Consider the following 5,712-nt stretch of genomic DNA (forward strand, 5'->3'; position numbering starts at 1 on the left):
CTTCAAGAAGACTCATGTGGGTCCCACATGCCACATGGCAGTCCATGATTGGAGAAAAGGGGTGTGTTGGACCAATGAAACCTTGACATGTGTCACCACTTAGATCTTGACATTTGTCGCCACTTAGGGCTTGACACGTGTCACCACTTAGGGAATGACATGTGTCACCCCTAAAGTTGTATATATATATATATGAGTCTTATGACTCATTAATTCCCATACTCATCTAGAGAGTTCAAGAGGGAGGAACCGAAATTACAAGAAAAAAAAAGAAGAGAAGAGAAGAGAAACTTAGGCTAGAAACAAGGAAAGAGCTACGATTTTGGGAGGAGAAAAAGGTAAGTTCTCCAATTCCGTTCCAAGAATTAATTATATGAGCTATACCATGATGTTATGAAGATGTTAGTAATGAAATTTTATGGTTTTAGGCAGCCCAAAACGTTACCAAACAGTCCCTAAGTTTCAGCTGCGCTAAAGGAAAATCCGAGGCAAGTTTTGGCGAGTTTTGGTGAATTTCGGGAAAGGTAAATTTTTCTGTTTTGAACTGGACTTTATGATGATGTTATGAAGTATATTACATGTCTTAAAATATGCTGGAAGTGGAAAAAAATGTATAAGGATGTTTGACGTTGGAAAAAACTAAATAGAAGTCGTAGTAGTTAAATCGAAGTCGCGTAGTGTGTTGTTGTTGTGGTGCTGCTGTTTGGTGCAGGTTTAATTGCGTGTTGAAGGGCTGTAAAGTACTCAAAAATGGATGTGGTTGCTGATGGTTGCAGCCACACAACCCTCCATTTGGTATGACTACATATTTTACGAAATAAAGGTTAAAATATCTATTTTGGTACCGTAGTTTGGAATGAGTTGTATAGAGCTTGTATTGTGTAAAGTTGAAGTGATTTACTTGTATACATGCTTCTGGATGTTGTTGTTGGTATGGTTGTTGACATGGTGGCCGAGTTGAAAACTCGGGGATGTTCAAGTTACAGGGGAGATGCTGCCCGATTTTCGGTAGATTCGGAGCTAGTAATAAACTAGTCGAGAGACATAGATAAGGGAATGATTCCTATGGTTACTTGGGTGTAGAATTGGAAATTGGAAAGTGAAAATTTATTAACCTTAGTATTAATTTCATGTTAAATAGGTTCAAGAGACGACGAGGCGAGCATAGTTAAGAGTAATCCGTAAGAGGTATGTAAAGCGAACCTTTCTTTCTTTTGGCATGTATTTGTTATAAGTATGTAAAGCATATTCTTTCGATTTTCATGTTTTCACATAAGTATGTAAAGCTAATATTTCTTTTGGTATGGTATTTATGAAACAAAAATATGACTTTTATATAATTTCAAAGAGGTTCCTATTCCTAGAGCCATTAGGGTAGCCAATTCCTTGATTTCCAAAAGGTATTTTATTATGCTTCGATACGTCTATATGATTCCAGAAGATTTATTTTGATATAATCCGGGGTAACTTTTGAAAGGTACTTGACAGGAGTCTCGTCTTGATTTTTAAATGATAGCTCATTCTGATTATTCCATTGAGTCTTAAATTTGATTTAAATTGCATATAGTTTCTCACTACTCCACTCGTGGATGCCTCAATGCTTCTTTCACTGAGTCTGGGCCAGGATATGTTTTCGTGCGTATTTCTCTGCATTATTCGCCGTGTCCCGACGTGAGGGGGCAGGTATGACATGTACCATGGGGTGGTAAATATTATGCCACGGAGTTAAGCTGTGCCATGTACATATATGTTTGTGATATGATATGATATGATATGATTTGATATGGCCATATGATATGATATGATTTGTTATGGAGATATTCCCTACTCTGGTGTTATGCTGTGCCGTGGTGCCGATGATAGGAGGGCAACCACACTTTGTTCACCGAGTCCCATAATGGGGCCGGATATGGCATATGTTTTTCTGTATACATTATCGGAGGTTTTGATCAGCATTTGATATCTCCGGACATTTTGCTCAGTTTTGTACATTCTATCGCGGTAATGACTTTACTTATTACAATCCATTATATGTGGTTTGATAAACATTTGATGTTTTTGGATATTTTGCTCATTTTTGTACATTTTGCTCTGGTAATGACTTTACTGATTTCAGTCCATGCTTTACATACTCAGTAAATTTTCCGTACTGACCCCCTTTCTTCGGGGGCTGCGTTACATGCCCACAGGTACAGATGATTGGTTTGCTGATCCGCTCGCTTAGGACATCCACCATGTTGGTTGACAGTGCTCCTTTGTCCGGAGCCCTATTTTGGTACTGACACTTTCTGTTGTATATATATATATATATATATGTTGTTCAGGGTACGGCGGGGCCCTGTCCCGTCATATGACTAGGATATCATTCTGTAGAGGTCTGTAGACATGAGATGTGGGGTTTGTATATATGTTTTGGGTTTTGTGTGTTTCGATATGGCCTATCGGCCCTCGTGCGTTATATCTATTTTGTGATCTATTTAGAGATCCCTTCTGATCATTACCTATGTTTATTCGATTAATGTACTAAGTGGGGCTAAGAGTATGTATGGGTGCCCAACTCGGGCACCAGTCATGGCCTACGGAGTTGGGTCGTGACAATGGTCCCATGGGTAGGGATAAAATCTAAGCACTAGTCAACCTCATTTTTGATTATTGAAAGCTTTTCTCACAAGTATCAGACCATTGAAAATTAGTCTTCTTATGAGTTAACTTATTCAACAACGATGATACGAAAGGTAATCCTTCAAAAAATCTCCTAGAGTAATGAGCCAAACCTAAGAAACTTCTTATATCTATAAAAGATATATGTATGGGCCAGTTCTTAACAGCTTTAATTTTCTGCAAATCCACTCAAATACCATTACCAGAAATAATATGGCCTAAAAATGCCACATATGCAATCCAAAACTCACACTTCAAAAACGTAGCATATAACTCCTTTTTCTTGAGATTTTGGAGAACAATTCCAAGATGGATGGTGTGCTCCTTCTTATTCCTTGAATAGATCAGAATGTCATCGATAAACAAGATTTCAAAAGCTCTAAAAATAAAAAAAATAGAGGTGCTCAAGATGGAAAATCGGAACTATAGAGAAGTAAGAGGGTCTGAATGAAAAAGAAAGGAAAGGAAAATGAAAGGTTTGAAAAAGAAAGGAAATTATAAAGTTTTAACATGTCATTTCCTATGTGGAATTTTTAAATGACATGAAAATTTATATGTACTCGTTTTTAAGTCACATATTTAAAATGCTTTGTTTTAGTGGGTTTGAGGGTTCACTTGGCAAAGACATGAATAGAAGGGTCTATGTGACAAATGGAGCCAAGTATAAGTTCCTCTGAGGTCATTCCACCTTATTATTATTATTATCATAATTATTATCATTATATTATTATTATTATTATTATTATTATTTATATTCAGATATATTCGAACGTTTTCATGAGATTTATTTAAATGTATTAAAGATTCACTATATAAAGCTTTCACATGCATATTTAGCTTTTCATTCAGTAGTCAGCTATGCCAAGGGTTCTCTTGGGAGCAACATTGGTTTTGGAGTGCCAACCACGTCTAGGGTGTAGGCTCGGGTGTAACTAATTTGGTATCCGAGCACAAATTTCAATTGTCCTAGGGAGTCTATGAAGCCATGTTAATAGGATCTTATTTATGCTTGTGAGGCATTTCTATAAATGAGGGACTAGGGACATTTAAGAAAATTTTCCCTTTCAAATTCTAGATCATGCAATAGAGTTGCCCCTTAAGAAACTTATTCAGATTCGTGCATTGCTCAAATTCATTCGACTATCCCTCATACTTAAGGTGGTTGGAATAGTAAATCTCATATCCTTATTGGTAAGTTACTCTCAGATAAAGTCTTCGAAAGGTAAAGAGACTGCGCAAGAGCCCAAACGGAGCCCACTAGTGTGCTTAAGTTTGTTTATTCAAAAGTAAGCACCCTTATTCATATGAATAGTGTGTTTGAGCAAATGAAAGATGTGCTCCAAGACTATATTCTCTAAACCTTGCTCCAAATGTTATTCTTGAGGAGGAAAGAATGTTTTTGGACACTTGGGTAGTATTGATGTCACGATCCAAGACTAGAGCCTAGATGTGACATAGCGAATGATGAACCAAAAAGCACCTCAAATAAGCCTCTTAGCATTCTTTTAGCGTTTCATAGGTAATGACAATAAACAAATAAGCGCAAATCATAATAGTAAATCTTCAACTTACATATGTCCAATAATATCTCTAACCTTTAGATTTAACGGGGTTAAGACAAGTACCTAGCTCACCCTCAATCAAAATAGAAAGAAATGTCATAGTAAGTGTCTAAAGATCTCAAAATATAATAATCTAGAAAGATAAAGGAGTATTGTTCCCAGAACATAGGAACTCACAAAATATGGTATACAAATGAAATCTCAACTATCCACATTGAGGAGAACGAGGAGGAGCATTGCTCCCTACATGGTGATATCATGTAGGCAAAAGGGCATGCGTTAGTACTTTGAATGTACTAAGTATGTAAGCATGCATGAACATTGAGAAAAAATTAAAACACTTATGTAATATGAAACATAATGCAATGAATGCATAATCAATTATATAAATATCCTTTAAAATATTCATTTTGTAGGAAAATTACCATAACCGACATTTAAGACCATGCGATCTATTACATGCAATCCAACACAACTCCCTACATTGGCTGGGAGACTACTTGCCGGGTAGAACTCCGTCAACTTAATTCATTTCTTTAACTTTAACTTTAAGGGCTTTCATTGATCCATTAGCCTAAGCCTACAAGGGTTCCTATGTTGGCACATAATTAATGAGACAAGGGGTTTTTACTACGATTTCCTTATCGAATCCCACCACAATGACCCATTCGGTACTAAGTCTATCCCACAAAATAATTTAATACTTCAAAATTGTCATAGACTATATCTTGAGAATTCAAAACATGATATTCGGTAGAATAGCTCATTAAAACATTTGGTGGTTCAAATATGCAAGAATTATCCTTATAGCATAAAGAATCCATCATTCATAGCATTTCATCATTCTTTTATTTTTTAACACTCCTTTTTAATCATAAACATTGCTTCTATAAATATTCATTTGGAGTCAAAGTAAAACTAGGTGGGTTCAAATAACTTCAACTTGCAAACATATTTGTAAATGAATATGCATAAATACTTTGAAATTCATTAATTAAAAATTATTCTTTAAACAAGCCACCATGAATTTAAAGAACCTTTAAAGAGATAAATAGAGAAATTACTAGCAAACCATCAATTCATATATATATGAAATCATGTTGCATCAAAATAGACCAATAATCATTATTTTAATCATGATTCATGTTATTAAGTAAAAATAAGAATTACACATACGAAAATATTACATCAAATCAAGAAATTTAGTTGAAAGAGTTTTGAACTACATGGAAGGAAGAACCCATGGATAAAAACCCACAAACTTAGAGTAAAGCTTAAAAAAAATATAAATTATCATTTAATCAAAATACTTTAGGCATGAGAGTGGAAGGAGTACTCTCATTGAATCCTTACATACCTAGAATCTGAAGCGTTACTCAGAATCGAAGGACATAATAAACACTCTTGAATTCTAGCATTTTCTCCTCATCGAAGTATTTTGTGTACTACCCAGAGTATATAAATCACCAGAATAATATTTCTACACTAC

At 35.2% G+C, this 5,712-nt stretch overlaps 1 long non-coding RNA gene across 1 annotated transcript; it reads left to right on the top strand.

The window, feature by feature from the left end:
- The first annotated feature begins 228 nt into the window (after window positions 1–228).
- Window positions 229–2,548, top strand: LOC129876086 (uncharacterized). Its single transcript, XR_008763304.1, has 4 exons — window positions 229–338; window positions 429–524; window positions 1,142–1,188; window positions 2,190–2,548. It is a non-coding gene; the product is annotated as an uncharacterized LOC129876086 (long non-coding RNA).
- The last annotated feature ends 3,164 nt before the right edge of the window (window positions 2,549–5,712 follow it).

Source organism: Solanum dulcamara, chromosome 2 (assembly GCF_947179165.1).
Source record: "Solanum dulcamara chromosome 2, daSolDulc1.2, whole genome shotgun sequence".
NCBI lineage: Eukaryota > Viridiplantae > Streptophyta > Magnoliopsida > Solanales > Solanaceae > Solanum > Solanum dulcamara.